Source organism: Rhinolophus sinicus, linkage group LG09, assembly GCF_036562045.2.
Source record: "Rhinolophus sinicus isolate RSC01 linkage group LG09, ASM3656204v1, whole genome shotgun sequence".
Taxonomy (NCBI): domain Eukaryota; kingdom Metazoa; phylum Chordata; class Mammalia; order Chiroptera; family Rhinolophidae; genus Rhinolophus; species Rhinolophus sinicus.
In genome coordinates, this window is record NC_133758.1 from 88,877,049 (window position 1) to 88,904,744 (window position 27,696).

A 27,696-nucleotide genomic window follows, 5' to 3' on the forward strand; every position below is an offset into this window, starting at 1 on the left:
AAAGAGCTCAGGCATTAATTAAACTTAATGACTCTCTAAACCTATTAAAATCACATTCCTAAAGTAAATTTTTTTAATGACAATATAACTTGCCTCCCAATATGCTGCTCAATATAAAATAAACACCTGTAAGCCCATTACCATGCCACAGTCTTTTGCTTCCTCCAAGTCACTTCACTTATTTGGCCTCACTTTGCTTATCTGTAGGCTCGGTGACACCTAGGATGCACTCAGTCACAAATACTATAAAGCTAATTTTAATTACTTGTAGAGACATTTATATATAAGAGAAAGTTTAGAGATAACGTACACATCTATTTTAAAGATGTGGACATTGGGGTTCTAAAAATGGAGAAAACTTGTCCAAAATCAGGTCAAAGATCAAATTCACAAGGAGGAATGCTGGGATTGAAACACTAATTGCACTGGTGCTCTCTGCAGTTGATTCCTCTATTCTAAGAGGTGTTTCGCAAATATCAAATATAGCGTATCATATTCTAGGCAACTAAAAAGAAATTCCAAGATGTTCTCAAAAAGGCTTTCATCCTTAACATTTGTATTGGTTAAAATGTTATGTCCCCAAAAAGCAAACTAAAAGCAAAATGAAGCATCCAACTCAAATTGCTCACAAGGGGCATGATCTAGGTCTCGCCCGTCTTTCTCTTACTTAAAGCCTTACTGACACAGGATGCTCAAGAGTGAATTTTGTGCTACAACAAAAATCATGGCAACAATAACAAAGACGCTGGCATGTGAAAACAACAAACCTCCAAGAACTACAACAGTAAATGATATGAAAATGGATTAGAAGACTGGAAACAGAAAAAGAACACAGGTTGTTTTTGCTATAGACAAGGTTAATTTAAAAAACATGTTGTGTAAATTATATTCACCTTTGACTTTATTTAGGCTGGTTTATGTAAATTTCAAATGTCAATTAGGATTTAGCATTCAGAGTTTAATCTCTAGTCCTTTTGGTGGCTTTTTCTGTAAAAGCTTAATAATCTCAAAAGGTGACTAACGAAGGAACACCCTAGTCAGACAAAGGTCTCAATCAACTTCTGTAAAGAAATATCACATCCTTCAACTGCCAGCACAGAACAAATGTTTTCCTTAATTTATATTTCAAAACTGCATTTTATGTTTGAGAACCAATTATCCAATTATAAAATCTGGAAGGCTCTTATAAATATTATGCTAAAGAATGACACCAACTTAAAATTTTTTTTTTTATGAAAGAATAATCTGAGATAAGTTAACTTGCTCATCTAAGATTGTGTTGTGCAAAACAGCAGCTACTAACCACATGCAGCTACTGAGTCTTTAAAATATGGCTCGTCTGAATTCAGATATGCTTTAAATGTAAAACATACATACACTGGATTTTGAAAATTTAGTACCCTCCCAAAAAGGTAAAATATCTCATTTATATTTATTTATGTTGATAAACATTACACGTATTTTCTGTTGATGCATTTGTATATATTTAAATTTTACATCATTGTATTTTGTATTATATTTACATATTGTATTTTATATTTAATTATATTTTATATTTATTTATATATTATATACGTATTTTATTTTGGAATAATATTTTGAATATATTGGATTAAATGTATTATCTAATTTCACCTGTTTCTTTTAAGTTTTTTAAATGTGCATACTAGAACATTTTAAATTACATATGTGGCTGTCATTTTTTTTAATTGGACAGCCTTGGCCTATGGCATTAAGCAAATCAGCAAAGAGCTAAAAATTAATTCCGTAACTTAGGTCATGAGTATTCTGCACAGATGCAAATACCTTTAAACAGTTAATTCTCCCCAGAATCCCTGATAATTATTGTCAGAAATGTTATACAAATAAAATCTCAAATATATACATATATGTATGTATACAAAGACTATATATATGTGTGAGTGTGTATAAACATATATAATCCTTTAGAAAATGGTTGCACTCCATATATTCATAGGTTGTTTTAAAAAGGTGCAAATCTACATACAAAATGTACTATTTGTTCCAAATCAGATTCATGTGAGTGAGAAGTGGATGAACTATAAGACCATTAAAAGTGAAAAGATAGCAATCTCTGTCTTTATATATATACACATATGTATATATACCTATAAATATAAAATGTATACATATATTTATAAATGTAATTAGTATATATAATTTATATACAAATATATAGAAATAAATGAATGGTTAATATTATTACAGGTGCAACAGAAGAAAAAGAATATAGCAACCACAACTGTATGAAATTACACATTAGCATAATGTCAGCAATCAGAATAATTAGGGAGACACTAATATTTACAAGATTCTTTTTCTTTAATGTTAAATTCATAATAAAGCATCTTAAAGAGATGATCAAGTAAGTTCTTATGTCTCTACAGGATCACTCAGAGCTAAGGGAATTTATAGATCATTTAATCCAATCTCTTTTCATAGAGGAGGGAACTGAGGCCCAGGACAGAAGAAAATTCCCCAAGGCACAGAGTAAACCTTTTTTATTAGTCTTAAATTACTGAAACACACAGACACCCATATGTGGTTTATAAAATGTCTATACTATGCACAGGTCCTGTAAACAAACCACCACAGCTCCTGTGGGGACAGAGCCCCAGAAAGTAGTTTCCAGGCTCTCGGCCTCACATAGAAAGGTATTGGCTCAGGTAGTAAATGGCCATCAACTGTGATTGGATGGCCATCAGCTGTGGCTAGTTGGCCATCAGCATAACCAGTGAGCCATTGGCCACTAATATAACTGCCGTGGCTATGCTAGCAAAAAAAATGGGGGCTAGCAAGAAGATGGTGGCTGAGCTGGCAAGAGTGGATTGCAGAGAGGAGGATGCCGCCAGCGAGAATATAGTGGTATGACTCCCCTAATTATGGCTCCGTGGGTGTTCCTTTTTGGCCTCACCATGTCCTGCGTTCTTATGTGGGGAGCGGGAGCAGAGACCCCGCATGCCTCCCCGCATGACAAATGGCGCAGCGGGCAGGGTCTCCCTGCACGACAGCATCTTTTTCTGGAAATGGCATGTATTCAAGGACTGTCTTGATAAAGTTGTGGCCACTAGAACATGTTTGAGTTTGGGCTGGTTTAAGAACATGGGATGAAGGCAGTCCAGGAAGGAGAGGGAGAATCAAAAAGAGTACCTTAAAATAAGAATCAGCAGCAAAGGGAAGCAGACAGCAAGAGAAAGCTCTGTATTTTTGTAGGGGTGGAGTGTGGGGGCAGAGCCCCAGAAAGTAGTTTCCAGGCTCTCGGCCTCACATAGAAAGGTATTGGCTCAGGTAGTAAATGGCCATCAACTGTGATTGGATGGCCATCAGCTGTGGCTAGTTGGCCGTCAGCTGTAACCAGTGAGCCATTAGCCACTAATATAACTGCCGTGGCTACGCTAGCAGAAAATGGGGGCTACCAAGAAGATGGTGGCTGGCAAGCGCGTGGTGTGGCGGAGTGTGGGTTGCAGATTGCAGAGAAGTGGACGGCAGGTTGCGGATCATGTGGCTCCTGTTTCCTGTGTCTCCAACCCAGCCGCCAGCGAGAATATAGTGGTATGACTCCCCTACCTATGGCTCTGTGGGTGTTCCTTTTGGGCCTGGCCACATCCTGTGTTCTTATGTGGGGAGCGGGAGCTGAGACCCCGCAGGCCGCCCCGCATGACACCTGTGTTCTGGTGCAGGGAGCAGGAGCAGAGACCCTGCATGCCACCCTGTACGACAATTTTCATGTACCAACTGACAGAGCCACCTTGCCTGTGCTGGGTCATCTAGTTGGCTGTACTTGAGAACTAATATAAGATCCCTTTTCCAGGTTCTCTCTACTTTCTAAGAACCTTACGGGATTAAATAGCAGCAATGCTTGGAGTGAATAAGCCACAAGACTGGTTCTTTTGATGGGGATCAGGAAAGACAGGGTCTTTGGACATATACTTGGCAGGGCAGGTAGAATAAGCAGGAAGCAGCCCAAAGGCACAGAACTCCAGGTCAGGAGAGAGGAGAGAAGCCAGAAGCAGAAAGGGCGGAGTGGTTTGGTACCGGTGCACTTTATCTATTTCACAAGGACGCCCATGCTGCCTATGGCAACACCAAGGAAAAGGCATTAGCTACAAGGACACTCAACTCCTGGCCTTCAAGGAGCAGCAGGTGAAAGAAAACTCCACAGGGTGACGATGACCAGTCTCCCTCCTCATGCACTGTGGGGAACCATGGCCCTTGGATGGCCCTGGGCTCCTCCTCTGTTTACTTTCTCTCCAGAAGGGATGGGTGTCACCCCCTTGGCCCTTCCCACTTTAGTCGATCTATTATCCCCTCTTTCCAGTTAATCAACCTCCCTTTCTGTCCTCAACCCTTATTCTTCATCCTCTTTATTACTCCAGTTATCATCCTTTTCCTTCTCTTCCCGGAGTTCTAAGCCTACACAGACAGTCTGGTTCCTTTCTCCACAACACCAGATAAAGTTTCTCAGTATGAGCCCAGCTCAAGTCCTCATTTCACTTGACTTTTGACTGAGCTCCCTCCCCTTCCTTAATTTCTCCGGAGACACTCTCTATACTTTTGTGTCTTTCTAATGTTCTTCGTTAGCGCCTCTTCCTTTCCCTGTGCCCACCTCTCAAATACAAGTGATTGAGAGGGTTCCAACTTTGGTTGTCTTCTATTGCACTTTACTTGCTCAATAGGCAATGGAATCCACTTTCATGGCTTCCACAACACCTGCATGTCAATGATTTCCAAAATTAAATACCTCTCCGGAGATTACATACAGCACAGAGATGGAAATGTGGACCTGGTGGTCTGAAGGGGTGTTCAAATTTCTATCTCCCTACTGTATCTTCACTTGGATGTCCCAGAGGCGCTTAAACACAGTACGTCAAAACTTAGCTCTTAACTACATCTTTTCCTTTCTATATTCACAGCCAGGACTTAGTCAAGGTCTTCAGAGGCAACACTCCTCTGGTATCTGCCATCTTTTACACCACGGTTTGAACTATTACTATAATATGAAAATCTAATCATACCACCCCCCTACCAGAGAAAATTCCAAACTTCTTAGCACAAAACCCAAGCCCTTTCATATTCTGGCCCCCTTTCCCAAAAGTTCTATTATACCTCACACAGAACTATTCCTTCTGGTCCGTTTAGAATGCTAGAACGTTCCTCAAATACACTACGCCTCTTCAAGGCTTTGCAAAGTTTCCTTCCACTTGAAATGCCCTCCCCTCCTTTATCCAATTGGCCAACTTACACCTTACTTCAAGAGTCTGCTCAAATGTCACCTCCTCAGTGAAATGTGCCCCAACCCACCATCCACCCGGCCACCCCTCAGGGGCCTCCCACTCCTGTCCTCCCCACTGAAGAATTAACTGCCCCATGCTGGTGGTTCCTTGCACTCTCATTACTCTCCTGCAATGAGCTAATTACATCTCATCTCCTGCAGGAGACTGCAAGTCCCTTGAGGGCAGGGATCTAACTGCTTCATCTTTGCCTCCTCATACCAAGCACAATACCTGAAACACAGCTGGCCTTCAGTATATACTGATATGCTGGACAAAGGGCAATAACTATGTGCTGCCATTTACTGACCACTTCACATGTATGAAGCTCTTAACCCCGCTATCTCATCTCCACACCACTACCACGAAGGGGATACCACCTCCTTTTGCCTGTGAGAAAAAAAAAAAGCTTAGACAGGTGAAGTAGTTTGCTCCTAGTAAACAACTAATAAATTCAGGTTGGCTTTTGACTTTTGAGCTCCCGTTTTGAAACACTCCTCTCTACATCTGGATGAGAGATTAGATAATGGGCTCCGTTTCTATAAAACCAGTCTCTCCTAATCAGGCTCAGACCCTGCATTAGTCCCAAATCCATTATCACTATGGTGCTCGTACACAGCAAAAACTGCTGATGGACTCCTGGTGGCTATCAGGGTTCCTATAAATAAGGAGAGGGGGAGCATTTATCGCAATTAGCTCCTTGGTCTCTGGCTTAGGATGTACTACCCCTGAAACTTACAGAGAAGGCTAGATTTCCCCTCAGTACCATTAGGTTTCAAACACCGCTGTACATGCTCTATTCTGGGAACAAAGAAGAGGGTGTGAGACGTTGTGATGATGGTAAGTAATGGAAGAGATTTTAATGTTTGCTCTGGGAAAGCGGCTGCAATACTTTCTAGTCACTCCTTGTACAAAAACTCTCAGACCTAGAATGAGAGGATCTTTCCACTTTCAAATCTAGACTCTCGGGGTACACCATTACCTATATAATCAGTGGCCCATCACTGAACACATATACCTCCTGTTTCTCTCCCCACAGTACTATATTGCATTCAGTTGTCTTTTTTCAGTCATCCTCTCTTAACTTCATGTATTTTCTGTTAAATGTACTATAAAATAGACCTCTTGAGTTTTCTCTAGTTTTAATGACTTTTAATATCAGTCCCCTATTTTCCACTAAGATGTCCACCACCACGACTATCCAGCACATAACTGAAATCACATATTTAATCTTCCCAATTCACAGGTGATCAAACTTGCCCAAGGTCTCTCAGCTAATAAGGGATACACATGCACATTGGGGTCCAGACATAAGGACTATTTACCAGTATTCTCTCCCTGTGTTCTCCCACCCGTATTCTCTCTCTTTGTACTCCTGGATACTTTGGGGGGGAGGGGGACTTTTTCCATTCCCAACTCTGCCAAATTCCTACTGAACCTTAAAGATAAAGCTCAAGGGCCACCTCCCCCATGAATCTTCTCAGGTTTTCTCTGCTCTCTCTCCCACTTGGGTGGGGTGCCTCCCTATTTTTGCTGAAATGTACTTGTCAGCTGACTCCTCTGTCTCCCGTACTAGGCTGTAGGCTCCCCCAGAGCAGGTAGGGTCTGGGTCTTGTCTTGGGATTCCCAGTACTAGCCCAGAGCATGGCACATGGCACAGACACAACATATGCTTGCTCAGTACTGAGTAGTGACCCCACTTCTCTGAGTTGGTCAAAGGCCTGGTGATTGATGTCATCTGACTTAGCAGGACAGTCTTCTCATCATGAGCAATGCCACTTTCTCAGCTTTCCATGAACTCGTTCTCTCTCAGTAGGGTTACATTGGGACAAGTAGTTACCATTAGTTGAGGAACTATCACTTCTCTGTCACTGAGATTCATGTTTCATGAACATTATGCTTATCCTGACAACACTGACAAGCAGACATCATTCTCATGTTATGGATGAAGTTCAAAATCAGTTCTCTTAAGTAACTGGTTGACAGTCATATACAAGGAAGGTTTTGTTGTAAAAGCATGTATAAAATGCCGTATTATGTACAGTCATCCCTGCCCTGAAGAGATTCATTAATATTTGAAATTACACACACACACACACACACACACACACACACAGTGCATATATTAATCATCTAGCGTAGTGAAAGAATGGTCATCTTGGACTTACAGACGTTCAAGGCCGTTCGACCACAGGCATTATCCCGGGCATCACAAGCCTACAGTCTGAATTTGATCACATAGGTAGGGATTATAATACCTACTTTTGGTATCTCAAAGGGGGTTGAATGTGCAGGTTTGTTAAGGAAGAGGGCATAGGCCCATCTTAGAGTACTATGCTGGAAAAAGTTTGGTGCAGTGTTTCTCAAAGAGCAGACATCAGAGCCACTGGAGGTGTTAACAGGAGATGGGAGAAACCAGGCTGGGAATCCACATTTAACAAGCCCCCAAATGGTTCTAGTGGACAGAAAAGTTTGATAAATACTGGGTTAGAACAATGCTTCTCAAACTTTAATGTACATGTGAATCTCTTGGAGATCTTGTTAACATGTAGATTTGATGAATGACTCAGATTTAGTGGGCCTGGTGGGTGAAAGCAAGTTGAGATTCTGTAAGTCTAACAAGATCCCAGGGAAAGCCAGTGTTGCTGGTCTATGGATCACATCTGCATGGCAGAGGTTTGGAAGATCCATCCCCGTTAGAACAAATTAGCTTTGTTTCGTCCCTGGACCACAGACTGCATCCTCCAACTTCAGGAAGTATTCCCAAAAGCCCAAACTATCAGTATTGGTACAAAATCACTTGACCTACTCAAAACCAAATTGGAACACCTTCCCTATCACAGGGGAAAAACAGTAGCATCCTTTTCAGATACAGGTTGCACATTAGCATGTGAAAGATAATGACTGCTACTACTTGAGTCCTATTTACTATGCAAAGCATTTTCTATATAGGTGAAAATTAGTAAATAGAAACATAATTTAAAATGGAATTGACAACTAGAAAGAATGTCACTCAGCACACACTACTGACTCCAATAGAAGAGACGTACCCTACATCTCTGACAGGAAGTGATACCACTTTACTACCTCAGCAGGAGGAAGAAAAGATTAGCTCAGCTAATGGGAAACTGCCATAATTCAGCCAATGAGGACATTATACGAACTTTCAGTTTCCTCTAATGGACTTTCTGTTTACAAGAGCTCCTAAGTCTATAAAAGACCGTTCCTCTCCTTTGTTTCTCTGCACTTGTATGTGGTTCACCATTAGACCATATATCCTAAATTGCAATTCTTCGTTCTTCCTGAGTCAACCCATTTTCCTGGAAAAACATCTGGCTATTTGTTAAAGGTCAACATATATTATCTCTAATCCTACCACAACCCCACAAGGTGGTGGATATTTTTCCTCTATAGATACGGAAATAATATAGAGAGCTTAAGTAACTTGCCCAAGGTCATGTCATGTGGCTAGTTAGTTGTTGTATCTCTGAGTTTCAATCCTGCTCCATTGGAATCCAAAGCTTGTGTGCCCTCTGCACACCTTCCATGGTGCTCAATATGATTGTGGTATAACATGGGACAGCTTGGGGAAAAAATGAGGGAAAAAGTTTCTCCTGTATCAGTCTTTGAATTTAAGGCTCTGCTGAGGCAGATTCTGGAAGAGGGTGAGGATGGGAATATAGTTAATTAGTGACCTATGTTGCCCGATGGCCAAAAACATGCAGATAACAAACTTGTGCATGGTTCCCATAACTCTGACAATGTAGATGGAGTGAGAAGGACAGGAGTGACCAGTGCAATGATCTTAAATGTTGCCACCTAGCCTCAGGTTTCCTGCTAGGAGGCTCAACCAATAAAGAGGAAAACTTCCTGGTCCATGTGGCCTATTAACTTCCCCACCTTTTCCTGTATGAGGTTTCTGTAACCTTAAAGTTCATATCAACACAGGTTTACCCTGCCATGTCATTTCACAGTTACCACACCTCCCTGCCTTTGATAAAATTGTCTGCACCTGAAAAAAAATGTACTGTTGAATCAAATGCCTTGAAAATGCAGCAATATTTAAGGTTTTCTTTTGAGTAACAAAATTTTCTGTATTTTTCAGAGGGTTGACATGGAGAGAAAGGCATAGCAATAACGATGCTTAGAGAAAACAGTCAGCTAGATACTCAAGTGAACCAAATGGGAGAAAGGCAGCTATAAAATTAACTGCCCAGGCAGGTACCATGCAGCGTATTCAGCATTTGATGACCTATGGGTGAAGTATCCACAGTCAGTTTTATAACCTCAGGTCTCTCCGCTATTATAAATTGTACTCAATAGCTTAACTGTTGTTTTCTAAAGATCTTTTATTTTTAACATAAACAGTACAACTCTTTACCTATGTAATGCAAAAAGATGTATTTAGAAAGCCCCATCTCCTGCAAGTAAATATATACCATGGCCATCTAAAACCAAACAGTGACGTTTGAACTATTAAGGATTATAAACTGATTTTGCCCCTACAGTATTCTCTACACAAAATGTTTCTAAAACAAAACTAGCCTGAAAATCCACTTAAAAGTATGTTTAGAATGTGTGGGTTTTAAATAGAAGGTAAGAAATTGAGTCTGGAGCATTAATTTCAAACGAATAAGCATTTCTTATTTCACTTCCATACCCCCAGGAACAGTTCAGATCTTAGAAAATCTAAACTAAAAGTCGACAGAAACCAATTTGAGATTTTTCTGGACAGCCTTTACTGAAATGTTTAAACACGAACATGTTTGCTCTGAGTCATAATTTATGGGACCTTAATGGCCAATGCCTTATGTGCATTTCTTCTTATATTCAATATCATTCTCAAACCAGCGTATGATATATTTTCCTGGCGCTGATCATTTTTATAAAGCTACCAGATCTGTTACTAAGGCAGTTGATTTTCTCGTGCTGATTTTTAATGCTATCTAAACAGAAGAGAACCTGATTCCCTTTTTAAACGATACCTCTCCCCAACCAGGCAGTTGATGCCTTTCACCAGCAAAAGAAAAGAGCACAGTACTTTTAAGACCTCCAAAGAGAAGATGAGGGGCCTAGGGGGCACTCCAAGTAAAAAGACAGTGGGAAAGGTTAATGGGAAGTCGCGATGGGCAAAGGCATACATAACAGGATATGTTCGGTTCTAGAGGAAGCAGGAGCTGCAATAGCCCCAGGTCAGGAAAGGCGGAGTCAGCAGCGCCCAAAGGAAACGGGCACGCCTGGGTTTGCAGGGACCTGGCCTGCTTAGGGACTCTTGCTCTAGTCGGTCCGAAGCTAGTGAACACCTCGCCCATTGGGGACCAAGCTCAGGTCTCTGGGCACCAGTGATTATACAGAGGTGTATACCCATCTGCTCCTTGCCACCTCCGCCAAAGATGGGCAATGCAATTAAAAGAAAATGCAAACACCAGGCGCCGCGGCAGGTGAACTTGTCAACAAGTCAGCCCTGGACGCAAAGACCTCAAGGTCCTGAATCCGGAGCCGGTGGGAGGCGAGGCACAGAGTGGGTGGGGTGGGCTGGCATGGGTGGGGGTGCTGCCGGAGCTGGGGCAAGGGATGGGGCCGGAGTCTGGAACGCTTCCCTCCCGCTCCCCCGGGGCTGACGTACGCTTTCAGGCGAGCGCATCCTCCAGACCTTCCCAGACCCAAGGGAGCAGGCGGGGGAGGGGAAGGGGCTGTAGCGGTTTACGCAAGGGGATCAGTGGCAGGAGGAGGCGACCCGCCTGTCACCCGCCGCCTGCGGAAGGCAGAATTGGCAGTCCCAGGCTGGGGCCCCCATCCGCCCCGGCTGCCGGGCTTCTCCCGCTGCAGCCTGCAGCCCGCCCGGCGTGCCCCAGCCCCGGCCCCGGAGGACAGGTACCTCGGAGCCCTGGCCCCCAGGAGCCTCCCGGCCGCGGTCGGAGCGTCCCTCCAGCTTCTTCATCCGACGTCAACGTCAGCAGAAGGCGAGGGAAGGGGGCGGGGGAAGCGCAGGAACCGGTCCTTCCTGCAGCGGCGGCCGCCAGCCGGAATAGCTACCCCCGGAGCCCGAGCGCGCCGCAGCGCAGCGCAGCGGCCAGGGGGAGCGGGCGCCAGCGATTGGGGCGCCGCCACCCCACTCTCTCCTTTCCTCTCGCCTTCCGAGACGCCCGGGAGGGCGAACCCTCCCTGCAGGACCCCAGGATCTCTGAATGAGGGCGCTATGGCCTCACTTTGTTCGAGGCGGGTCTAGGATTGGGGGAGTGAGTCTCCCTCTCTGTACCCTCTGGGGTCTCTCGTCGACCCCCATCTCCTGGGGTATCTCCCGCTCAGATCTGCCGCCCAGGATGACCCCGCCCCTGCTCTCTCGCAGGTGTTCCACGTGTCTGTAGCATTTGCGTCACAATGACCTGGTCGACAGGTGGGAGACGTAGCTGAGCCCCACGGTTCCCTCTGTGCCATGCGTAGTGCGTGCTGCCTGTTTTCACTATAGATTTCTGTGGTTTTAGGGCCATAAGACTTCATGACTTCAGTGTCAAGAAAAGTTACAGAGGCCTGTACCTGAAAGTCAGGTTTGGGCTTAAATGAAAAAAGGCTATGTGGAAAAAACTGTAGGTATGTGTATATAATTTTTAAATTCCCATATCATTATATATCTTTTATACTTAAGTCACTGACACTTACAGTAGTTTCATCTTCTCTTATCCTTTGTCATTAGGCAAGAACCAAACCCTGTTTTTTGGAGTGCCCTGCAGTGATCACGGGAAGAAAAAGGGTGGGAATAGATGCTTCCCAAAATTATCTATGCCGAAAAGCAATCCCTATGGGCTGTGATTCCATCCCCAGTTATGTTATATGTTTATTTAAAAGTTCGTTGAATAGTCACTGATAGAAATTTAACAGGATGGAATAAAATACAGTTATTGACTAAAGAGGCAAACCAACCTGAAATCCACAGCTAACATTAATGGGCTTCTTGCTGTGTGCCTGGCATATGCAAGATTTAATCCTTACAGCAACCCAGTACTGTAGATGAAATTATTATTCCCATTTTACAGATGAAAACACTGCCGAGAGTGCCATTAATGCATTCAGCTAATAGGATATTGAACAAGAATTAGAATCCAGGGTTGTCTGAACCAAGAGATTTAGCTTAATCTCAAGATACAAAGGTTCCTGGCTAAAATGGATAGAGAAAAATATATAGGAGAAGATGTCATCATTTAAATAGAAAGGTAATAATATAGTACAGCTCCAGAAATGTATATAACCTTTAAAGTTGACATTACTCTTTGGATACTGCCTTTGGGGATTCTGTTTGTCATAGATAGGTTTGAGCCTGTCCCAGTACGGCACAAAGTACAGTGCTGAGCAAACATCAAGTCCTTAATACAAGCTTATGAGTAAACAAATAATGAATATGGTCTACAAAATAGCAAATTGTTGAAAAGCTGAGAGTCAGGAGAAATGTTGAGAGAGAAAAACATTGCTCCTGCATTTGGCTTTTATACGAGGCATTCAGACTGACCTGTTAACAACAAAAGCTAAATGATGTTCCTGTTTGTTAGGGGGGAAAATTCGGAAGGGGAAAATGAAACCCTTAAAATAAGAAAAAAAAAGTCTTCCTTGCAAGAGAAGGACAATTAAGATATTTTGTTTTAAAATATGTGATTCCAAGAATCATTAACTTATGTGTAAACCCTATTAGAAATTTGAAAGAAAAAGAGATTATTTTTTAACAGAATGAAGTGCTATTTCTAACATAGTAGGTGCTCAATAAATATTGGCCCAATGTATCAATCAGTTAATTAAAGCAGTTAGAGAGAAACATATCACAAAATTTCCTGACTTCATGTTCTCCTTTCCACCAGTGGTGATTTACTAGTTAAATGAAAATGTATTAGAAACCCTATTTATCAAAGACTTGCTTTGTGGCAGATATTTACATTTGTTACACAAGAGCCAGTAGACAGGCAGGTGGTTTGTGTGTTCACAGTATTCCCTCAAAATGCAGATAACTGGAACAAAAACACTGGAGGAAATAAGTGAAAAAGCTGATTTATGTAACTAATGACTCAGATTTCCTTTTACTTTTCCAAAGGCCAAGGTGAAAACCTGGGCTATGAGTCTAACAACCTATCATGGAGGCTAAAAGTGGCTTCCAAAACAATGTCTAAAAGTGAACAGATATCTGACACAAGCACTCTCTGGTTAACATGGAACTGAAATTCCCCAGGCTCACAGAGAGTTTAAGATAAAGCTTGAAGTGACTTTTCATCATTATTAATGTTGTCCTAAAATTTAAGATAACATTTGAGGAATAAAATAAGAAGTTCATGCTCATTTTATATAAGCCACAATGAGTGCTTTCCTTCCCATTTAAAAATTTGCTCCATCTCCAACACTTCTATTTGTTTTTGTGTATCAAACACAAAGTTGCTGTTTTAGTCTTGGAGAGCACTCACAAGGTGTTAGTGAGAACTGAAACAATTTCTAAGAAGAGAATGGCTATTGAATGATGGAATGTAAAATTCAGAAGGAAATAATGTGCCGTTTCTAGCGTGGAACAGCATGACAAAGAAACTTTTCCATAGAAGGAAAAATCCTACATATTCAAAGCAATAATTTTTTTTTTTTTTGGGGGGGTGGCTACCCAGATTCAAGATGTGTTAATAGGACCACATGAATTAGGAATTCTGTTAGGCTGCTGTTAACAGAGATCCAGAATAGCAGAGGATTAAATGAGATAAAAATTTATTTATTCTCACATTAAAGAAATTGGAAAGTAGGCAGTCCAGAGCTTGTATGGCCTCCACTGGAATCACGGTGCTGCCCTCCTCGCTTTCCATTCCACCATTCTTAGCAAAATAATATTGCTCAAAGGTAAATCCAGGCAAGGATGTGAAGAAATAGGAACCTTTATACATTGCTCATAGGAATGTCAAATGATTCAGCCACTTTGGAAAACAGTCTGGCAGTTCCTCAAATGATTAACCATACAGTTACCATATGACCCAGAATTCCACTCCCAGGTATATACTCAAGAGAAATGAAGACCGATGTCCACACAAAAATTTGCACGTGTATGTCTATAGTAGCAGCATTATGAAGAATAATCAAAATGTGGAAACCATGCAACTGTCATTCAGTAGTTGAGTAAATAAACAAAATGTAGGATATCCATACAATAGAATATTATTGAGCCATGAAAAGGATGAAATACTGATACCTGATAAACCTCGAAAACATTGTGCTAAGTGAAAGAAGCCAGCCACAAAAATCCATGTAATATATGATTCCATTCATATGAAAGTCTAGGATAGGGAATTCTATAGAGACAGAAAGTAGATTACTGATTGTTTAGGGCTGGAGAGGGAAAAAAAAATTATATATATATGCTATTCATCTACATTAATACAATTCATTTAGTGGACTGTTGATACATATTTTTAGTATATATTTTTAATGGTATGAATGCTCCTTATGTTCCCAGACAACATGAGCAAGTGGGCAGAATGCCCTTCTTCCTCTGGTAAATGGCACCATGGGAGTAAGGATGCTAAGACAGAGTTTAAGCTATTATTATGGTCAATGTGTTTATAAGAGCTACACATATAAATCTCATCAAAGCCCAGCTCATTAATAAGAAAAAAATTCACTTTTCCTTCAGTTGCCTGGAGAATAAAATTAGATAATCTATAAGAATAAAGTGAAAAAGTGATGTTTTAAAAATTATTATGAAATTTATTGTCTGATTTTTATTCATCATAAAAATGTAAAGGAAGATTCAGTTGAATTTTACTGGCAGAAATAAGGTAATTTATTCCCTTAATTGTGTAATACTTAAAGAGGAATGAGATGTATTCAAGAACATGGATTAAGTACCTTGACCAATTTTGGTTTAATTCTTGGGATCAGTTATGCAGAGCAAAACAAACTTCTGTTACATTGTCAGCAGAATTAGTTATAGCTTTAAGGTTTGTGTGCCCATGTGAAAATAGAACAAATGTTTAATTAATAGCATTGACTTTTGTTAATTAAATTAACTTCCTTTCCCTTCAAAATTTAGGCTACAATGAAGAGAGGAGGCTTATTTTACACTGAGGAGAAAGGTGATTATTTTCATTACCACAGCAGCTTAGATTTCTGCATAAATAATGCAGCTCCCCACCCCGCCACCCCCAGTGTCACCCATTGAAGCTTATGCAAGAAAAATCCTGGTGATAGCATCAAAAAGGGACACCTATGCACGATAGGTGGAGAATTCTCTCTGTCGTGTGCCATCTAGTATAATCTTGCTCTGACTAGGAACTGTGCTGGGGTTTGGGCAAACCCTAGCCTAGAGTTCACAGCTGTGCCCTGGTCTTGGCAGACATAGGTCACTGGCCAGTAAACAACAGGACTCAACTGAAAGATTAGGGTGGAACTCTCTAGGTCTTTGATACCTTTCTCTCTGTCTCTCTCTGCAGAGTTTAGAAAAGTCAGTAAGAACTCATGCACATAGTAAAGGTAATTCAGGTGAAGCATTGGCCAGACATTTGGTTTAATCGTGGGATAAGAGGCTAAGTTCGAACTATAATAACCCATATATCCTAACTTCCCTATCTGATATACTTTTCCTCTTCTACTTTTAACTCCATCACTAACTTGCTTTGGCAGAGATTATTAAACATTTACCAATATTTATTCGCCATTTTTTATAGTAACATACATTTCAGCTGAGCACATTGTGGCCCAGCTAAAGACTATATTTTCTAGCTTCCTTTGCTGCAAGGTGTGGCCATGTGACCAGGTCCTGGCCAATAGGATGTGACTGGAAGACATGCATGTAACATTTGGGTCATCCCCTTGAAAGAAATACAGCCTCACCATTGCCTTTTCCCTTTCCCACTGCATAGATTACCTCTGGCCCTGCAGGTGAGGGCAATGCTTTGGGGAAGCCAAGGAGCTTGGATCCCTGACCACTTGATCGGCCTTTCAGCCCTGGTCCTCCTGCATGGATGGTTTTATGAGAAGGAATAAAGTTCAATATTGTTTAACCCACTGTATTTTTGGACATTATCATAGCCCAGACTTTATCCTAATTAACCCATATGCCCCTTGATATAAAATTAGATCTTCTTTTTGCGTGAAGTTTATGCTTTAAAACAAAGACCATGATGGTCTTTGATGTTAATAATACAAAGGATCATGGAATTTCAATCCCTAACAGGTAATGTCTGCAGACAAAAACCTGGTTGACAAATAATGACTACAATTTTTGAACTACATAGATGTGATTATAAAACAAAATTTATTTAAAATTCATCACTGAATTTCTTGAAATGCAGATATGTTGGTGATGAATATTTTAGCTTTGTGCATTTGAAAAAGTAAGTCTGGTTCACCTTTGTTTTTGTAGCATTTTTCCTCCGGTAAAGAACTCTAGGTTGACTTTTTTTTTAAATCAATGTAAAGATGTTGTTCCAGTGTTGCTTCTACCTTACATTGTTTCAGATGCAAAATCATCCATCATTCTTATCTTTGATCTTCTGTTTCCCACCCCCCACTCCAGTCTGGTAGCTTTTTAAGGGTTTTTTCCTTATCATTAGTTTAAAGAAGTCTGACTATGATGTCTTTGGTGTTGTTTTTGTCTTATATTTTTGGATTTGTTGAGCTTCTTGGAGCTATAGGTTATAGTTTTAATCAAACTGTGAAAGATTTCATCCATAACAAGAATAGCCAATGCAATATTGAAGGAGACGAACAGAGGAAAGAACTGACACTCTCTAACTTCAAGACTTACTGTAAAGCTACAGCAATCAAGACAGTGGGGCACTGGCAAAACAATAGACAAATAGGTCAATGGGACAGAATAGAGAACCCAGAAATAGAAACTCACAAATATGGTCATCTGATCTTTCACAAAGAAATAAACAAAGTCCAACGGAGAAAAGATAATCTTTTCAACAAGTGGTGCTGGAACAACTGGACATCTACATGCCAAAAAAAATGCATCTAGATACAGACCTTACACCTTTCACAAAAATTAACTCAAAATGGATCATAGACCTAAGTATAAAACACAAAACCCTAAAACTTAAAAGATAATATAAGAGAAAATTTAAATAACCTTGGGTTTGGCGATGATTTCTTGGATACAGCACCAAAGACACAATCCATGAAAAAAGAAAAAATGGGTACATTGGACTTTATGAAAAATTAAAACTTCTATTCTGCAAAAGGCACTGTTAAGAGAATTAGACAAGCCACAGACTGAAAGAAAAGATTTTTTCAAAAAAACTGTGTGATAAAGGACTGTTACCTAAACTATACAAAGAAATCTTAAAACTCAACAATCAGAAAATGAACAATCCAATTAATAAATAGGCAAAAATTCTGAACAGATACCTCATCAGAGATGATACACAGATGGCAAATAAGCATATAAAAATATGCGCAATATCATACATCTTTAAGGAACTGCAAATTAAAACAATGAGATACCACTGCACATCTAGTTGAATGACTAACATCCAAAACATTGAAAACACCAAATACTGGTGAGGATGTGGAGCAAAAGAAATTCTCATTTATTGCTGGTGGGAATGCAAAATGATACAGCCACTTTGGAAGACATTCTGGCAGTTTCTTATACAAACTAAAAATGCTCTTACTATACCGTCCTGCAATTGCACTTGGTATTTACCCAAATGAGTTGAAAACGTCCACACAAAAACTGCACACGAATGTTTATAGAAGCTTTATCCACAAGTGCCCCAAATTGGGAGCAAACAAGCCAGTCTGAAAAGACCACACACATGTGATTCCAGCTGTATGACATTCTGGAAAAGGCAAAACTCTAGAAAGAATTTAAAAAAAAAAAAATCAGTTCCCAAGGTCTTGGGTGGAAGGAAGCAAGAATAAATATTTTTTCTAAATATCCAATATTTTGAGTGGAATTTTGTCTGTTTTAGTTATTTCAGATGGGATCACACATCTGATTCCTGGTATTTCATCTTAATCAGAAGTCCCTCCAGTAATGAATTGATGGTAACCTTGCATTACGTATTTTCTTGATCAATATATATTATATGTACTACTACTATTTTGTACAGGACAGTCTAGGGATTTTTTGATATTGAAGAAGGGTCCTCATGAACACTGCAACAGAAATGTGGGCAATGGTCAATGATAGGGAATTCGTAAAAGAAAGTAAAAATTTTAAATTACCATTTTTCAATAAAAAAATGTTCAACTTAAAACATTTTCATTTATTGTATTAGCAAACATGAAAGACAATGCTCAGGGTTAATGAGGCTATGGGAAATGGATACTATCACACACTCACAAACGGAGGATAGAAACAAAAGTTTTCTAGTTTTATTTAGAAACAAGTACATCTATCACCATGTAAGTTTAAGGTTTACAAAGGTGGTTTGATTTACATATGCTGTGAAATGATTACCACAATAGGTTTGATTAACATCCATCATCTCATATAGATAAAACAAAAAGAAAAGAACATTTTTCTTCTTGTGATGAGAGTTCCTAGGGTCTGCTCTCTTAAAAACTTTCCTACAGTGGTGTTAACTATGGTCATCATGGTGTACATTGCATCTCTAGTACTTATTTTTCTTATAACTGAAAGTCTGTACCTTTTACCACCTTCTTCCAATTCTCCTCCCCCCCACCTCCACCTGTGGTAATTTGATCTCTTTTTCTATGAGTTTGGTGTTTTGGTTTTCTGCCTTTTTTTTTCTTTGTCAGATTCCACATATGAATGAAATCATACTGTATTTGTCTTTCTCTGACTTATTTCACTTAGCATAATGACTTCAAGGTCCATCCTTGTTGTTGTCACAAATGACAGGATTTCTTATAGCTGAGTAATATTTGTGTGTGTGTGTGTGTGTGTGTGTGTGTGTGTGCCATAACTTCTTTATCCATTCATCCATCAATGATCACTTAAGTTAGAAACAAAAATTTTATGCACATTTATGTAGGGCAATTTGGTGATGCATACAATATGTTAATGGTGCAGACCTACTGTGACCCTGCATTTCCACTTTTAGGACATTTTCCTGCAGAAATAATGTGCAAAAGTGAATATGTGAAGATGAGCATCACAACACTGTTTATAACATTAAAACTTTGAAAACAGTAAATTGTCCATCTAAAGGAAAGATTCGTTAACTCAAGCATGGCATATTTACATATGGGAACACTGACAACTGTTAAAAAATGAGATCAAGTTGTTTTTTTTTTTAAGTGAAAACAGAAGCTTGCACAACACTATGAAATTATTCCATTTAAGTAAATATTTTATATATAACAAAGTATACGTTTCTAATGATACTCCCTAAAATGGTAACAGAGTTTATCTCTGGGGAGTGATCTTTTTTGGCTAAGGTTGGAGGTGGGGGATATTGCATTTCCACTTATACTCTTTGGTAATACTTGGCTTTTTTTTTTTTTTTTTTTTTTTTTTTACAGTATACATATAGTATTTTATAATTTGCAGGTTCCTCTGCTGGTCTGGAATCTCTGGAAGTTCTCAAACTTCAGTGTGCCTGAGTAGCACCTGAGAGGCTCATTAACAATGTACACCTCATCCCAGACCTAGTAGATTAACCTTTGTGTTGGGACTCAGGATTGTGCCTTTAAAGATATCTCCCTAGGTTATTGTGATGCACACGAAATTTTGAGAACCATTGCATCTATGGATCCAAGAGGACAGTGTATTTGGTAAGGGAGTGAGTACTAAGGGAGTGCTTGCATGATCCAGACACAAAACTCTATAAGAAACTGTGTTCCCTTGAAATTGCTCCCACTGTGGGAAAGGTAGACAGAACACATGTTCCAAGGACAGGGGAAGGGGTAAGGAGGCTACGATTGCTCTAGGGTCTACCAGCGGTCACATTTTCTCAGTGACCTCCTCCAATTGCTGAATAAGTTTGAGGCAGTAAGGACTTTTGTTGCCAATCTCAGCACGGAGCCTGGGTCAGAGAAGATACTGTTAAGTACTTACTGGATTTATGTTGAGGACCTACCTTTCCTTCTCTTTCTATGTCTTTCTTTCCTGCCTCAACCTGATCTTTTCTCATTTATTGTCTTTCCCTGGTTTGTTGGTTTGTGGTCCACTCTTGAAGAAACATCCATCTAGACACCGAAAGGAAAAATATCTGAAATCTGAAATCATATCAATAATTAAATCCCTCAATTAATCTTTAAATTGCATCAATAGCACAATTGATAATTCACTTTGGTTAATTATTTTTACTGTTATGTATAATTGTATTTGGTCCATCTTTAGTTTCATGACTATGCTTTTATTTCCAACTGTTTACTTTCATTTACTAGCATTTTAACATATCAAGGTCCTTGATTTCAGATAAACTGTTCTTTCTGTAAAACACGCAGTGAATGATTTTATACTAAAATATGTTGGGTTGGTAGGAACACAGGATAAGACTGGATCATTGCATTATCATATTCAGTATTTTACATCTTAAAGAAACTTGTGAACTTTTAATCAATTTTTGTGTTAAATCAGTATTGAATAAGCATTAGCCTCAGCAGGACTTGAAGCCAGTAGAATTTTAAACTAGACTTTTTAAAAAGTTTGATTTTGACAAAAGTGGGGAAATTGATTAATCTTTTTCCAAAACCTTTGCTTAAAACTGCCATTCTATATATTATACAGCTCTGTCCACTTCTCCACCCCCTACTCCCACAGACAAGTTGGGCTCTTGTGATTTGAGCACTAACCACATGGCTAGATTAGTGCTGATTAAATAAGAGCTATAATATTACCTGCACCATCTCTACCTTTGTTTAAGCACTATTACTTCTTACATACATTATGGCAATTACCCCTCCTCCTGGAACTACCCTCCCAGTCCATTCTCTAGTCTGAGATTATGGAGATCTTTCTAAAGCACCAATTTAATTATTTCTCTCTTTTTGCCTAAATCTTCCATTGGTCACCTATGCAGTGGTTCTCTGCTGTTCTAGCCATCCAGAAGAACTACTTTATTCATGGAAATGAGATTCTTAAATTTAATATTAGAAGGACCATTTTCTTCCTGGAGAGTGGAAGCTAAAAGAGAAGCTCAAGAGCTATCAATGGCCATGTTTTTTTAACCATGTGCAGGAACCCAGTCAACAGTGAGAAAGAATATAACCAACCCATGGAGAGAAGCAGAGATGAGAGAGAGGGAACAATCTGCTGGTGGTATTAGAAGCCCAGCTTCAAGTTCTCCCTAACCCTTGGCTGTACCCCTGTCCTCAACTAGATGATAATGCCTTAGTTAGCTCTTTGCAATTCTTTGGGTCTTTTCCGTGATCATAAGATGGCTGCAGCAGCTCCAGACACTTATGTGAACATCCCAGCCAGGGAAGAAGGGGGCAACAACTTTGACTTGGGAGAGTCTGTTTTTAGCCTGGAAGGGAAGCTTTAGCTGACTTCTCCTTAGGTCTCACTGGCCAGAACAGGGTCACATGCCCAACCCTAGACTCATGATTATGAAGTGAAATTACCATGATTCATTCCCTAGCTGTCCTTAAATCAATGGATCTGTGCCAATTTTCTGAGGTTCTGTTAGTGAGAGAGGAAAGTGGGGCTGTAGTGTGGGCACAGAACTATGTCTACCGCATATACTCATAGATTTCCATTATCCTCCCTATGGTTCTACTACCCCCATCACCAGCACCACCCTAATTCTAGGAGCCAGCCTTACTGAGCTACCCCCAGCACCCAGACTTGCTATGTTATCTGTGGTTTCTGGGCCTTTGCACATAAGTTTGGCTCTGCCCAAAATATTCTTTCCTTCATGTACTAGGATCTTGGTCTGTGTGGCTCCTACATCTCATTTTAGGCCTTTGGAAAGTCTTCCCTGACCCCCAATACCACAGCACCCACTTGTTAGTCCTGTCTTAGAACCTGTCAACCTAGATTGTCATTTTCTTTCTATTTAGTTATATCCTATGACTAGGTCCCACTTCTCTATGGCCTCACGTTGAGCCTGCACATAGCAAATGACCAATAAATATTTGTAGAAGTTAATTTTGGGTGCACTCAAAATCAACTTGGGTTAAAGTTGCTATAAAAGGCTCATAGGAACGTTGGTGTTAATTTACTGCTATTTTTTATTAAAGGGAGTAGACAAAAGAATGATTTGTTAAAAAAATTCCTCATAGACATTTACATTTAAAAGTCTTGTCTATGACAGCTTCCAAAGAAAGAGCATAGCAAAGGAGGATTTTCTACTTAGGCACAGCAAGATGTATTCTGCTTATCTTGCACAAGAGCTTTTGAATTGTCCTTAAATAGTTCTTTCAGATGGGCAGATTTCTGCATATAGATTCATAACAGAAACCAAATGTAGCTAAGTGACTAACTTACTTGAATTTTATAAGATTCTTACTCTGCAACTTCTTGCTACTGTTTTATTAGGAAAAAGCAATAATGTGGCATGACAAGGCATTTTCAATCCCTTTTGTAATCAAATTAAGTTTAAATAAAGAAGGAACGAATGAATGAAATGAAATGGGAGAAAAATAATCACCAAATTTGATTAATATAATAGAGTAGCGTTTTGAAACTTTAGCCTTTGAAGTTAAATATTGAGTTTATAATTTATATGCGGTACTGAAACATTCATTCACAAAGTTTTAAAAGAGAATTCACCAGGCAGAGTGAGTTGGGACCCTCTGGATTTTAGACATAGTATTGCCACTGTGGGTATCATATGCGCTGAGTTTTTTTCTGGCTGACGACCCAAAAGCTGCCAGTTTGGAGTGGAGCCCAAAGTGAGAGAGGACTCCCCAGCTGGCCTCTGCTGCAGGGTGAGCAGCTCTGCCCTAACCCTTGGGAGCCAGCAGACCCAGCGCTGCTGGAATGGTCTCTGGCCCATCGGAAAGCTATATGGAGCCCATGACAAGCCCCAATACCATGACAGAGGAGACCCTTTGTGTTTAGGAAAATGCAAAGGCCCCTTTAGCAGATGACCCTTTCTTTTGAGAAATGACTCCTGGCTTGTTGCTTGGCTCATGGAGAGACTGAATCACTCAACCATCTGGCATAAGATGGCGACATTACCTTGATGTCCTATATGAAATGGTGTGGTCTCAGACACTTAGCCACGAAGCCAGGCATTCTCAGCAGTAATCAACATCAAGTGGATTGAGAAGGAAGAGAAACCTATGAGGCGGAGCCTATGAGAAGCCTGAAGACACAGGTAGCTTGTGTGAACAGGCAGTTGTTGCACTTCTACATTACTCTTTCTTTCTTACGTCTCACGGGGAGTTTCCCATGACTAGAGGACCAGGGATAGAATCACTGCAACCTGCTGTACAGATGGCTGTTCATGACATGCTGGCACCAGGCAGATGAGAGGAAGTGCTGCTGCTCTTCAGGGTGGCCCTGAACTACAGGTGAGAAGGAAAATGCTCACAATAGTTAGTTACATTGGGAACCGATATTCTATTGTCCACTTTGGAAGGAAACTTCATTGTTGACTTTACTTCAGGTCAGGATCTGTGCCCATTCTTGAACTATTATTTGGCACAGAGGTGCTATTCTAATCTGTACCAAGTAAGGCAATTGGAATATAGCACTGAAACTATTGTGCTAGACTTTAACTCTTTCATTGCTGGATTGTGGGGAGGTCAGAGATGTCTCTGAGGGAAGTACCTGAGTGACCTGGGCAATGGTGTATATCGTGGGGCGAGGAGCATGGGATAGTGGCAATATTTCAGAGACAGTTAAGGCTAAACAAGTATATACTGGGTAATTTTTAGTCCTGGTCTGACTAGAAGATCAAGGACTTGGAAGGATCAAGACTGGAGAATTGATGACAAGGAAGTTTTAGGGGAAGGCAGACGGACCATTCAGAATGGGCCCAGATGTGAGAATATCTGTCTACGTGAAAGCTCACTAAAAGGCCATTATTGCAGAAGAGGTTGTTAATAACCAGGAGAACAAAATGATTCCTTCTATGGGGGTCAGTCATCCTTCTTCTCCAGCTAGTCTGTTGGTTCATGGACACAGCAGCTATGATGTACAGAATGCTTGAACTCAAAAACATAACTTTCCTTTCATCAAGACGATTCATATCCTGTTAGCAACAGTGACTAGTAATGTACTTACAGGAGGCCTGGTCTACAGCCCTGTGGCAGATCAATTATTTTGAGTTGGGTATGCCCCTTCATCATGGAGGAGTATCAGCTTATCATCACTGGAATAGTGTTTGTGGATTTGGATTTGCTTTCTCTGCTTACATGCCTCTAAAGCGTCACAGGATTCCATACATAGCATCTGACTGACGACCTCACTGCATTGCAACACAAGCAAAGCAATAGGCTACTAACTGCCTGGCCTTACTGTGTAAAATACCAATCGTCCTGATGCAGCTGAGCTTCACTGAAATGACCCATTGGAAAATTAGCCACAACAATATCTAAGATGTAGCACCTTGTGTTATTGGTTTGCTGTGTTGTAGGACATAGACTGTGAGTGGAACCAGTGACCAATACACTTGAAATGGTTTTCACAGCCACAATGGAAGGCAACCTAGGACCTACGGGTGAAGTACCTCTTACAATTACATCTATTCTTTCACGTTCAGAATTTTTGCTGTACCTCTTTAAAATTATTTAACTCTTTTAGCCTAAGGAATTCAGTATTCAGTGGAGGAATGCTTCATCCAAGGGTTAAAAAAAAATGTAGGCTTTATTGAATTGATAGATGAGACTGCCTACTGGACTTGTTGGATTCTTTGTGCCATCAGGGCAAAGATCCTTGGCAAGCTGTGGTGTCGGCTGAAAGGCAGGAGAACTTGGAACAAACAGAGAAGGGATCTATCTTATGTGTCAGCAGCAGTCTTGTGAATGCCTGGAGAACAGAGGGCTGTCACTTGTACTGATACTTCCCTGAGAAGTATGCTGTTTATTCTCATGTTTCCTTTTTAAAGGAGGCTTATAATAATTAAAATTTTTCTTTCCTCTTTTTTTCTTCCAGGGGTATATACTGTTATCTACATAAAGGTTGAATTTACCATGTAGTCCATGGGCTGTAGAATACTGAGGTGGGATTGTGACAGAACTGAAGAGGAATGGTTATTACCCAGAGGTCCTGGATTTGAAGGCCAATATCTCACCTCTGTACGCAGTGGCTGGAAATGACTTTGATGGTCTCCCATTGCAGTTGCGTGAGGATTAGTTGGATCATGTATTATAAGTGCTTCTTTTGGATATGGGGGGAGAGGGGGAGATGTGTGTGCGTTTGTGTGTGTGTGTGTGTGTGTGTGTGTGTTCTGGGCACCAGAGGGTGCGCTGTAGCAGATGGCTTTAGGGTAGCTGTGTGGTCAACTGTGATTTATCTTTTCTCAGAGAGATTATTCCTTTGCACACAGGCCCCATGAGATCACATCTGTGCTATCTGATTCTACCTGGCCACAGATACTTGTCTGGAAGTCACTACCCGTCTATGTTCTGTATCCCAATTGTTAACATTTGGAATGGTTAGACAGAGAGGTGGGAAGCCATTTGATCCAAATCACATTAGTGGCAAATTCTAGAGAGAGATCTGTAAACCCCTTCAAGCCCTGGAGCCCGCCCACTTCTTGTCCTTTTGATTGTCCTTCACTCCTTCCTTAGAGTTCATAAAATGCTCTAGAATCTTTCCCATAATCTTCCATTTTTGTCTTGTAACCAAAGACCATTAGTTAACAAATATAGAGAAATTAAGGCCTACCTATGCATAGTTTTCCCCACTATCCAGAAGTAGAGAGTTCCTGTGAAACCTTTCATAAGCTGAAAGGACATATAGTAAAGAAGCAGTTACCATTAATTTATGTGTAATCATTTGTGAGCATTCCAAGACCCAAAATTCAATGCATGCACAATGTCTTTATTTTGTTCACCACGATTGAAACGCTTAATTACGTCCAGTTTTTGTTTTTTTTGATACCTTAGGACATACCTTGCTAAGGGATGCACAGAATAAATCGAGATAAAGCACAGATGCTCACACAGTTCAAAGCTACGAGGCTTTGGTGCTGGGATGTTGAGTGTAGTTCCTGGGGAAGGAGTTTGGTGGTGCCGCTTCACCTGCTCTGGGTGCACGCTGCCTCTAGCACAGTTCGCTGCAAAACATGGAAGGCTATGTTTGCTTTTCAGTTTTTTTCTTTTTTTTTTTTTTTTGGTAGAAGCAGAAATTCTCTTTGGATTTCTCTCAGTTAGTGAAAAACAGGTACGAATGTAGGTTTCTCGTAAAAGCCAAGTACGCGCATAACGCAAACTTTCAAAAAGCAGGGCATACCTGTAATACAGTGATCCTCGATGGAGTTGCTCAATTTTAACTAAAAACCACCAAGTATTTATGAAGAAGAAAGATACAAGGAGAAAAGAAGACTTTCAAGCTGACCTCTTCCTTCATGGGGTTATACTGCGCTCCCTCTTTCCTTAATTCTTTGGTAGAAAAACTCAGCATTCATTACTGGAATAATTATATTTATTTTTCTGAAGTTAAAATTTGGATCTCTAGAGGAGGTGGCATGGCAAGCGCTGAAAAACAGCAAGCAATCTGTAATGGTCAGTTCACTAGGTAGCCTAGTGTAGCCCGTTTAGTGAGAGAACTGGGTCAGATGAACAGGAAGTGAAGGTACATAGACCTGGAGTAATGGCAAGCGGAGGGTCACAGCAAATGTCAATACAGAGCTAATCTCACTGCCACGGGGACAAAGATGGATGTTCTGGTGGGAGTAGATAGCGGACATAAAGAAACCTGCCAAGTAAGCAAAATTACATATTAGTGGCTTTAGGTGTATTATTTAATAAAGTCCCTCTTTCTGTTTATTTTCATTCGCTGGCCTTTCTAGCTTGCTCCTCATTGGAATTTATTTATTCTATTATATATGATGCAGTGGTTCTCAAACTTTAGTAATACTAACAATTACCTAGGGAATGCTTGTTAAAATGCATATTCCTGGGCCTGCCCTTCTGAGGTCCTAATTTATTAGGGTCGAGGTCCTGAGTAGCTTTACTTTTAATAAGAATCAGGATTTTCAAAGACATTTAATCATTGGTTGCGTTACCATATCAATTATTTTTTAAGCCAGGACACTTCTGAGAGCGAAATGAGTTGCTACTAATAATTACTCTGGAATGACAGGTGCAAAGCAGCACTCTGCCACGCAAAGCACGATACGGCCAGTCTTTGATCACATTTGAGAAGCACTGCTCCACGTAAGTGAAATTAAACTTCAGTCAAAACGACTCAGACAATTCACATTTTAACTGCTTGTACTATAAAAGTCTTCGTTATATATGAGAAATTCTAGGCCGCAAGAAAAAATAGATGGAAGTCCACTTATTTTTCAGGTGGGAGACTGCTGGCCTACTGTGCCCCAGAAAATTCACATAACCTTTGGTCGGTTTGTTTTGC

General features: G+C 40.3%; 1 protein-coding gene across 9 annotated transcripts in view; it reads right to left on the reverse strand.

The window, feature by feature from the left end:
* The window catches only part of ICA1 (islet cell autoantigen 1), a 134,967-nt gene extending 123,312 nt beyond the window's left edge, over positions 1 to 11,655 (reverse strand). For 4 of the 9 annotated variants that reach the window (XM_019729786.2, XM_019729787.2, XM_019729782.2 and 1 more), the window contains exon 1: positions 11,170 to 11,306. The gene's annotated coding sequence lies outside the window, so the exon portion shown is untranslated. Of the gene's footprint in view, positions 1 to 11,169 lie in introns of all 9 variants that reach the window. The other 5 variants (XM_074340768.1, XM_019729784.2, XM_074340769.1 and 2 more) reach the window with 4 other exon arrangements.
* Positions 11,656 to 27,696: the final 16,041 nt, after the last annotated feature.